The 11926-nt window shown below is 36.4% G+C and overlaps 1 pseudogene; it reads left to right on the top strand.

Moving 5' to 3' along the window:
• The first annotated feature begins 3732 nt into the window (after positions 1–3732).
• Positions 3733–4496, top strand: LOC107014194 (annotated as a pseudogene).
• The last annotated feature ends 7430 nt before the right edge of the window (positions 4497–11926 follow it).

Genomic DNA, 11926 nt, shown 5'->3' on the forward strand with positions numbered 1-11926 from the left:
GACTAATTAAGGCTACTCACTCGAGACTTCACCAGAAGTGCCTTCCTCTGCACCCCTAGACTTCAGTGCGAAGAATCGTTGCCTGCTTGAAGCCTCTTCACTTGGACCATTAGACTGAACTCTCTCCTTCCCTTGTTTTGACTTCTCCTAATCGGACAATTCTTTACCATGTGACCCGGTTTGCTACAATTATAACAAGCATTAGTGCTACTCTTCTTCCCTCCTTTTCAATTGTGGATTTAAATAGAACGATTTTTAGTCTTAATCAATTAGACTTTCTCAAAATCCAATGTAAGAAGACAAATTAAATTTCATTCCCTTGAAAAAAATATTCATTTTCATGACCAAGGCTAGACTTAATTTTGAGTATGAATTAATCGAGGTTCTCACAAGTTTCAGATATACCAAAATGGCATGTCTTACTTTGTTACCCTGTAAAGATTTGAATCTTTGACCTTTCATTGGTAGAGGCAAGATAATGTGGCGCAAAATGTGCAAGATCTATACCTCATTCGTTCTATAAATGTGGGAAAATATAAAAAAGGTCGAATAAAAATATTGTGTCCATTGCCAAGTGCCTTGTAGTCGCGCCTCTGTCTTCATTCCTTTATTGTCAAAGGCGCCTTAAAGTTATAAAATAAACACTACTCATGTATGGAGGACAAGTAGATGATGATATCCAACTTGGTTTCCAACCTTGTGTAATTGAGTTAGAAGAGTAAAACATCTTATCTGATTTATTAGCTATGAACATAATGAAGTCTGTCATCTCGTTTCGTTACAATTTATAGTAATAAGTCACTTCTTTCAATTCATGTGATAAAATTTGACTCGCTTAATGATTAGAAATATAAAAGATCATTCTTGAAATAAGTGATTATAAACATGAATGTCATAATATTTATATAGATTAATTGAACACAAAGGTTGTATCTATTCAAATGAGATTAAATGATATTTTTATTGAAAAGGTTTCCTTGACTGCTTCTATAACTACGTGAACTTCCGAATGTGGTGTATGTAAGAAATATGACACTACTTGAGTCTAACTCAACCCCAAAAACTAGTTCATTAGGGGAGGATTTCCAAACTGACACGCGAACCAGGAGCTCAAATGATGATGGACCTAACTTTGATACAATGTAAAGATATGACACCTAGACCTAACTCAATACAAAAACCTAGATCATGAAGGAAGGATTTCATAGTCCATATGAGGATACCACCACCGGTCCACTATCCAATCAATGTGGGACTTTTACCCACTCTATCAACTTAACCAATTGCACATAGGTTTCAGGCTTTGTTGTATTATAATAAAAAATTGCTTGTAATCCCTAAGACTCTTGAAAGAAAGTGATTCTACATGCCTCAAATCCAAAATTTATCTATTATTTTTTTCTAAGTCACATTATCACGTGATCAATCTTTAGTTCTATATTATAATGCATCCTTCAAATTACAAGACCATAACGCCGTCAGTAGCTAGGAGTTCTTTTCCAATAGACATAGTGCCATGGTACTTAAAGCTAAAAAAGTTTGTGTTTAAATTGACCCAAGCTTCTGTTCAATGTCATCATGTGTCCTTCTGCTGAATGAATATAATATTATTTCACTTGTTAAGTACTCTAAACTCCGGCTTATATTTTGTTCAGATACTTTTTGTTTGTTCCTTCCTTTTTTAAATGGAAGGAAACAATGTATCTATGGATCTTTATTTTAGAAAGAGTTGAGCATGTTCTATTCTAGTAAATCTCTCTCTCTTTCTCTCTCTCTCTCTCTCTCTCTCTCTCTATAAATATATATATATATATATATATATATATATATGATATATGTCAAAGAATGTTCTAAATTGATATCCGAATCTTCAAAATTCAATCAAAACAATCACTAGGTGGATAAAATATAGAATTTTTTTCTGAAGTCATGTGGATCACAAATGAATCAATTATTTCAAGTCCACTAGCTGATTTTGAGAAAACCAAATCAATTGGATATAACAGCATCGTGACTTACTTAATTAAAACCCCAAAATCTATTGTCATCAAAACTAATTAACGAAAGAAAATGTTGCAGTTTCTCAAATGCTTCCTTTCTTGTTTTAGCTGATGAACGACCTGATTAGCTGAACAACACTAATAGCACAATCAGCTCATATTACTTTTCAATCTAATTTAATAAGAAGATGTAGTGTTGTTCTACTGTATTGATAATTCCATATTTCTTTTAGTAAGTGTTTTAATTTGATTTTTTATACCTTATGTCACTAATACTGCAATAGAACTTGATATGGTAATTGCATGAGTTGGAACACTTATCATCGGATCAGACAATATTAATGAAATGGAAAAAATAACTAGTCCTTAAGACATGAAACTTAAAGGTATGTCCATTACGTACTTTTTCTTTGTTCCTCTTTGGTTTGGGAAAAAACTAGGCAAAATAGAAACCTACTCACAAAGGCCTAGGGGAGTGTAGACAAGAGTAAGAGAGAACCATGCCAACTAGGGCCTTAAATCATGAATTTTGTTCTTTCTTATTGGTTTGGTAGTGCTTTCCTTTATATGCGGTGGGAAGATAGAAAAGGACTCACACCATTGCAACAGTTGGGGGCTCGCCCTATTCTAGTATTTCAAAATACGTTTGCTTTTTTCTTTGGATTAGTTTTTAAGAATTTAAGTTTTGCAGACTATCTTTGGATTGGAGTAGCAAACTTGCATTAGTATATGTTTTGATTTAAATAATGCTCATACACTGCATATACCTTTTAAATAATTCACATTTATGAATTAACTCAAAAATATATATTGTTTAAATATTATTTCAATATCCTAAAAAAGNACAATATTAATGAAATGGAAAAAATAACTAGTCCTTAAGACATGAAACTTAAAGGTATGTCCATTACATACTTTTTCTTTGTTCCTCTTTGGTTTGGGACAAAACTAGGCAAAATAGAAACCTACTCACAAAGGCCTAGGGGAGTGTAGACAAGAATAAGAGAGAACCAAACCAACTAGGGCCTTACATCATGAATTTTCTTCTTTCTTATTGGTTTGGTAGTGCTTTCCTTTATATGTGGCGGGAAGATAGAAAAGGACTCACACCATTGCAACAGTTGGGGGCTCGCCCTATTCTACAATTTCAAAATACATTTGCTTTTTTCTTTGGATTAGTTTTTAAGAATTTAAGTTTTGCAGACTATCTTTGGATTGGAGTAGCAAACTTGCATTAGTATATGTTTTGATTTAAATAATGCTCATACACTGCACATACCTTTTAAATAATTCACATTTATGAATTAACTCAAAAATATATACTGTTTAAATATTATTTCAATATCCTAAAAAAGATGATACGATAAATTTAAATATATTTATACAATCGCCGCAAATTTCACTAGTTATTATAAATAAAACGTAGAATAATAGTGCTAGTGTAAATAAGTAGTAATAGGGTCAGGTGAATGAGTCTATAATAGAAGTCAAAAAGAAAGAAAAGAAAAAGGAAAAAACTATCTTTGTTCATTCCAAGACAAAGCAATAGTAGTCACATTCACGTGAGTGTAAATAAGTTGTAATTTATAGGGTTAGGTGAATGAATCTTAAAAAGGAAAAAAACAAAAAAAAAAACAATCTTGTTATTATTCCAAGACAAAGCAATACAGTAGTCATCACAAGCATCATGTCATGACTGAAATACAATAGAATCCTCGTGAGTGAGCTGTGCATGGTTCTCGTGAATCAAACTCCTATATATAGTAAACAAGTTCTTCAAAAATTTCCCATCCTACCATCTATCATGGAAAACGAGTTCCATGGATCCTCCTTAAGGGGCTCTTCTCCCAACAACCCTAAGTTCATCCAAATCATTACTTTTAGATGAATTACGCCGTGTGGTAAGTAATTAATTGTAATTTTAGTCTTTGTAAATTGTTGATTTAGTCCAAGATATAAGATAAACTAATTGTGTTTGTATGAAATTATATTTGCCATTTCTTTTGCACATAGAGGATTCCAGTAGTATTTGCCAAAAGACACTGCGAGAACATGTTTAACCCCGTGTTTCTTGAGGCTCCCCATGGAAAAGCTTGGGAGGTTGAAGTGGAAAATTCTCAAGGCCAAATTTGGCTAGCCAAGGGATGGAGTGATTTTTGTGACTATTACTCAATAAGTGTCAAGAGCTTATTAACGTTCACATACAACCCCCGTTCTCACTTTGTTGTCGCTATATATGATCAGAGTACAACAGAAATTGAATATCTAATAGATCAAGATATTGAATCAGATGAAGAAGAGGAAGATATTCTAGTTGCCCAAGCTAATGCTAATGTAATCGACGAAGATATTCTAATTCTCCAATCTAATGCAAATGTAATCGAAGAAGATATTCCAATTCTCCAATCTAATGCTAATGTAATCGAGGATGAAGAGGAAGATATTCCAGTTAATTTCCCTCAAACTAGTGCTAATGTAATTGAGCAACGTAAGTAAACATCTTAAGTGCTTTATTAGCTATTAATTAAGTGAATTCATTAGTAGAATATTGCACTAGTTGTTATACTTATGTCAAGTTGTTGCAGATAAGGAGGTTGGAGAAGCTAATAGTATAAGTGAAAAAGTTGGTCCAAATAATTATAGCAGTCGATATAGTTTGGTGGACTTAACTGGTGACAATCCGTTTTTTGAAATGGTTATAAAAAAGTCACATGCTACTTGTATGGTCAGGTTTAATTGTTTTACATTGTGTTTTTAAATTCACTAGATTTGCACATTCTAGTTATTTTTCTGAAAATCTAGTGATCCTGTTTGTTTGATGAATATGTTTTTTAGGCTATCCCGTTGAGATTCGCCCAACAAACAGACATAATAAACATGAAGAATATGAGGTTGGTTAATGAAGAAGGAGTAGAATGGAAAGTGGAAATAGAGTATACTAGGAGTATGGTTATCATAAAAGAAGGATGGACTGCCTTTCGAAAAGATAACAAAATAGCTAATGGTGAAACTTGTCGCTTCAAGTTGATTCGGGACCCCATTGCAAATGTTTTGCAGGTTCAGAAGATCCCAACACCCCTTTGCTTGCAATAAATTAGATACAATTTTTTTGATTGCATTTTGGCTATTTTAGTTTGTCTTATTAAGATGCTACTTCTACTTAATATGCTAGGGTATCACACCCATCGAAAGGACTCTACTTAGTGCGGCTTTTTCAGACATCCTAGGACTCTTGAACCTAGTGCCCTAATAGCAAGTTTTGTCACGCCCCGAGCTACCCCCGAGATGCGGACACAGAACCTAGGACCACTAGTGATACCAAGCTAACCCTGTTGGCGTGATCATGAGCATACTAAAGATAATAAACTGTTGCGAAAACTAAATCATAATTTTAGACTGAAAAGATGGGGAATACCCATATTCTATAACTGAGATATTTTAACATAATAAGTTTAATACAATAAAGTTACTAACTCAACACTAAGATGAAACTAACTATGTCTGAAAAAAGCCTATAAATTGGACTAGAAATACTGGGACAAGCCCCAGCTAAATCTAGCAAAACTGAAACTAAAAGATTAAATACTCAAAAGAACCTCATTACTATTTGTCCTCGCAAAATGAAGACTCACCACTGAATCTGCTGAACTAAAGATCGGAAATCGATCTATGGTTGATCTGAATGCTGAAAAACATGAACCTACATCATGAGAAGATGTAGCGCACGTATGCGTCAGTACTTGAAAGGTACTGATCATGTAGGATGAATAAAGCTGAAATAAAACATAACTGAACAAGCACAAAAGCAAGTATAATAATTTGAACATGATATGCTGATTTTTGAGCTAACTGGATGCAATGACCAATTTATAACATGCTGAAACTAAATACTGAATATACTGATAATTGGTCAATGCAGAGAGTGTAACTGAACTTTGGAAGCTACTAATAACAGATAATAAAACCACATGAGCTAAATTTGGAGTCTGATGTATACGTCCCATCGAGAAGACTCAATATACCCTGCCAAAGGTATAAAGGCATGATGGCATGATCACTAAATTGATTGCCCACAGAGAGGACATACACCCTACTTGGCTAGTAGTTCTGGGACTAATTAGGTACGCTGAACCCTAGTACGACTCGGTATTATGCTACTCCCATGGATTTGTATAGTTAATTGATTATGTCTTAATTTTTTGTAAATACTGGATAGCTCAAAACTAAACATGCAAACTGAGAATGCAACATTTGATCTGATAATGATGCGTTAAAAACTGAAGCATGTATATCTGAAGTAACTGAAATATCTCACCTAGCATATGTAATTCAAGAACTAAAGAAATATATAGCTAGGGTTCTGAAATTCATGCAATAAACTGAATAATAACATGATAATCTGACTTGGAATATATAACTAATAAGTTCATGATGTTCTGTTGAAATTCTAGAAACCCTAGGTCAAATATATGGGAATCAAGAATCTGACTGAAAACTAGGGACCCATTAAGTGAAAGGAACCCACTAGTGAAATCCCACATGCCTGGTCACAAAATTCATGAAGAAACACTTAATTTTAGGGCTGGAACTGCTGGAAACTTGCTTCGTTCTTGAACTAGGGTTCTTGAGCTTTTTTCTCCTTTCTTGCTTTTAATTTTCTAAGTTTTGATTTAATGATTTGACTTAGAAATTGTTTTAGTTATGTTTCTAGGCTTAAGCTGACTAAAATCTGATGATTTAGGGTCAAAATGACGTAACATAGGGTTTAAACGGAGTGGGAAAGGACCAAAAGACCCCTGGGTAAGTTGCTGTCGGACCAAACGACGACCAGGACTGACAGTCCGTCGTTTGATCGACAGCCCGTCGTTGGGTCCATAGGTTGGGCCTTTTCGACAGTCCTTTACTAAAACGGGCATAACCTTTTACTCGGAGGTCTGATTTTAGCAAGGCTGGTGGCAATGGAAAGATAATTCAATTATCTATCTGTGTATAGGTCATGGGACACCTAATTTATTTTTTGCTAAGAGTGATGACCATTTGAAGTTGATCCAACTGCACTACCCCCTTAACTGTCTGCTAATTCCAACCTACGGTCAGACCTACGGACTGTAGGTCTACCTACGGACCATTCTGGTCATATGTGGCTCTTGTAAGAGAGTGAGAGAATGAGGTGTCGATCGACGGTCACGACTACGAACCATAGTTTGACCTACGGACCGTAGGTCTATCCGTTGACCAAGACTTAACCAATTTTCCTGGGCTGAGATTTTTGGGAGTTTCTGACACCATTGAAAGATGTGTAGGACGAATCATGGGTCAGGATACGGTCAGTCGATGCCACCGTTGGTTGCACCTGCAAATTTTTCTCTGCAAAGCTAGTTTTTAGTCTTTTTTGGATACGGGGTATTACACCATATTTCTTTTATTAAGTGTTTTAATTTGATTTTTTATACCTTATGTCAGTAATACTGCGATTGAACTTAATATGGTAATTGTATTAGTTGTACCCTTATCATGGGATCAGACAATATTAATGAAATGGAAAAAATATCTCGTCCTTAAGACATGAGAGTGAAAGGTATATCCATTACGTACTTTTTCTTAGCTCCTCTTTTGTTTGGGATGAAACTAGGTAAAAGTAAAACCTACTCATAAGGGCCAAGGGGAGTGTAGACTATAGTAAGAGAGAACCAAGCCAGCTAGGGCCTTACATCGTGCATTTTTCTTTCTTATTGGTTTGGTGGTGCTTTCCTTTCTTTGTGGCGAGAAGATAGAAAAGGACTCACACCATTGCGACAATTGGGGGCTTGCCTTATTCTAGTATTTCAAAATAAATTTGTTTTTTTTTCTTTGGATTAGTTTTTAAGAATTTATGTTTTGCAGACTATCTTTGGATTGGAGTAGCAAACTTGTATTACTATATGTTTTGATTTAAAAAATGCTCATACACTACGTATACCTTTTAAATAATTCACATTTATGAATTAACTAAAATACATATTGCTTAAAATTTATGTCAATATCCTAAAAAAGATGATATGATAAATTTAAATATGTTTCTACAATTGCATCAAATTTCACTAATTATTATAAATAAAACATAGAATAATATAAACTTATTGGATATGGTACATTGCTTGATGATCTTTTCTCTCTTAATTTACCAAATTATTCCACTCTTATTGTTACGCATGTACAAACTAACATAAAAAAAATGTGTTATAAATGAAGATTCCTCTATCTTATGCCATCGGAGATTGGGACATATCTCTATCGATAGAAATAAGAGATTAGTAAATGATGAAGTACTTAGTACTTTAAATTTTAATGATTTTGATACTTGTCCACCCTACCAGATTCCATCTCCCTACCGTGATGTTGCCCCCAACTGTGCTAACGTGCAGTCGATCTACCCAGCACCCCTTCCTGTCTATCAAGATCAAGCTCCACTATATCAAAATCCCCACCCGAACTGTCAAGCTCCAATGCCAAACTATCAGAAAAACTCATATTCAAGAAATCAAATTCCCCGTCTGAACAATCAAGGTTATCAACAGATGCCTCCCCCACAAGGAAATTATGATTCCACTCGACCTCGGTTCGAGTAGAAACCTTCGAGGAATTTCACCGTGCTCGCAAAAAGCCGAACAAAGTTGTACGAGCGACTAGCTGCGGCCAAATATATCCACCCAGTGGGGCCCAAATTCGTGGATATCAATTCAAAATTCTATTGGCCAGATCAGAGATGTGCTTATCATTCCAACAGTGTTGGGCATGATACCGAGGAATGTATCAACCTCAAGCACAAGATTCAGGATTTAATTGACCAAGAGGTGGTTTCTCTCCAACCAGCTGCACCTAATGTCAATACCAATCCTTTGCCGAATAATGGAGGCGGCAACGTTAGTATGATAGAAAATGATGATGATTGGTGTGGAACAATAGTGATAACTCCAATCATTCATGACGAGGTGGAAAAGGCTGTAGCTTCCTTGAGCATCAAAGAGAAGAAAGAGTTCGTTATCTTGAAACCCGCAAAGGTTGTTGCCTTAGTGCCATCAAAAACTCTTATCAAGCCAAAATTTATGATTGAGACTGCTGCTGCACAAGGTATGACCCGATCTGGAAGATATTATACTCCTGAGGAGACTGCTCTCGGAGGTCAAAAGAAGGATTAATCTTAAAGCCCAATAATCGAGGGTGAGGCAAAGAAATTATGAAGAAGAATGCAGCCGAAAGATTATTCTATTGTCAAGCATTTGGAGAAGACTCCATCACAGATTTCTGTATGGGCCCTGCTGATGAGTTCTCAATCGCACAGGCAGGCTTTGATTAAGGCTCTTGATGATATGTATGTACCCGCGGGCACAAACAGCGATAATGTGGCCGCTATGATCCACCAGGTTATTCGAGGGCATCGAATCAGCTTTTGTGACAATGATCTGCGTTTTGAAGCCAAGTCCTACAACAATGCACTGCATATCACTGTCGTCTGTCGTGAAAAAGGTTATCAATTGTGTCTTAGTAGATGATGGATGTGGTTTGAACATCTGCCCGTTGTCAACGCTAAGGCAGTTGAAGTTTGACTTGGAAACTTAAGCATAATCAAGTGAATGTGAGAGACTTCGATGAGGTTCAAAGAGATACCTTGGGAGCCGTAAATCTGGTTATCCAATTGAGCCCTGCCGAGTTTAACGCACAGTTTCAAGTCCTAGATATTGACACCAGCTATAACCTTCTTTTGGGAAGACCTTTTATTCACATGGCTGGAGTTGTGCCCTCTACCGTGCATCAGATGATGAAACTCGTTTGGAAGAACGAAGAGCTAGTCATTCATGGCAAAGGTAGTCATTCTGGAAGACAGGCACCGATTATCGATGAAGTGTCTCTAGTTACTGATTTCTACACGGTGGAGCTGGTAAATACCATCGGTGAAGACTTGGCCCCATAACCTCTCATGTTGCAAAGTGGATTTGAACCAAGTTTCGGATTAGGAGGAAATTCCCAAGGAATTATTGAGCCTATTCCGGTTCTCGTCAAAGGAGCCACATATTGTTTGGGGTACATCCCCACAGATGATGACATGAAGACAAAAAAGAAGAATGATAAAGCATTGACTAAGCCGATCCCACATCTGTATCAATCCTTCCCAGTCCGGTAGTATGCCAAGCATGAAGACCTTGTGTAAGGAATTTGTGGCCTTCTCTAGGAGTTCGATGCAGTTATTGAGGAAAAGGTCGAGCTATCTGGTATCCGTGATGCTGAGCCAGGGGAGATGCTGCAAAACTAGACCTCCACGCCCATCCTGATCTCCCAAACTCCTCGGTAGAAGGGCATCATTTTATGCATATTTAAAAATTGGTGGTAGTCCGGAAGAGGCCCGAGACCCACCATTTTGCATTTTTCTTAACTGTTTGAATTTTAATTTTCCATCGTGATGTTTAAAGAGGCAACATGGCCCTATGCCATGGCCAAAGTTTGCACCATTTTTCCAATTTGAATGAAAGCCTCTTTTATTGTAAAATTTGTTTATTTACTCATCTGTTATACTTTGCTTTCCTAACTTTGTTTGTTTATGGTTTAAGTAATGTAAGTTTTAAACCTGCCAATGTCGTGTCATGTCACGAGCTGAATGAACCAAATGAGGCAGGTGATGACAAGGTTGATGATTACGAAGAAGAAAGTGAGGAACCAGAATATGTTGCTGAAGAATTTCTACAGTTTAAAAATCAGCATAAGCTAAATTTAGAGGAAACTGAAGCTATAAATCTGGGAGACCAAGAGTGTGTCAAAGAAGTCAATATTAGCGTTCATTTGAATGAAGCTCAAAGAAAAGGCCTAATTCATTTACTCATCGGGTACATTGACATGTTCGTCTGGGAGGTCAGCGATATGCTAGGGTTAAGTACCAATATGGTGACTCACAAATTGCCGATTAATCCAAGGTTCAGCCCGGTGAAGCAAAAAACTCAGAAATTTAAGCTTGAGTTGAGTTTAAAGATTCAATAAGAGATCACCAAGCAGATAGAGTCTCGATTGGTGAAAGTGACACAATACCCAACTTGGTTGTCCAATGTTGTTCCGGTCGCCAAAAAAGACGGGAAGATCAGAATTTGTGTCGACTACAGAGATCTCAACAAAGCCAGCCCTAAGGATAATTTTCCATTAACGAACATTCACATTCTGATTGATAACTGTGTTAAACATGAAATGCAGTCATTTGTGGATTGTTATGTAGGTTATCATCATATTCTAAAAGACGAAGAACACGTAGAAAAGACAAGTTTTATTACACCTTGGGGTGTATATCATTACAGAGTGATATCATTTGGCCTCAAGAACGCTGGTGCTACCTATATAAGGGCTATAACGACCATATTTCATGACATAATTCATAAGGAGATTGAGGTGTATGTGGTGACGTCATAATCAAGTTCTACGAGAGTTCGGACCACTTGACACATTTGAAGAAGTTCTTTGATCGTCTGCGTCGTTATAACTTGAAGTTGAATCCCGCTAAATGTTCTTTTGGAGTACCAGCCGACAAGTTGTTGGGATTTATAGTCAACAGAAGAGGTATTGAGCTCGATCCTTCCAAGATTAAGGCGATTCAAGAGTTACCTCCGCCGAAGACGAGAAAAGAGTTGATGAGTTTCTTAGGGAGGTTGAATTACATCGGTCGATTCATAGCTCAATCAACCGTGGTGTGTGAGCCTATTTTCAGGTTTCTGAAGAAAGACGCTCCGACAAAGTGGACTGAAGAGTGTGAGATTGCTTTTGATGGTATCAAGAACATTTGTTCAATCCACCAGTATTAGTTCCTCCGCGGGAAGGGAGTCCATTATTTCTGTATTTGTCCATCTCTGATAGTGCATTCGGATGCGTACTTGGTCAACAAGATGAGATAGGAAAAAAGGAGAAGGCTA

The sequence above is a fragment of the Solanum pennellii genome, chromosome 3 (assembly GCF_001406875.1).
Source record: "Solanum pennellii chromosome 3, SPENNV200".
Lineage (NCBI taxonomy): Eukaryota > Viridiplantae > Streptophyta > Magnoliopsida > Solanales > Solanaceae > Solanum > Solanum pennellii.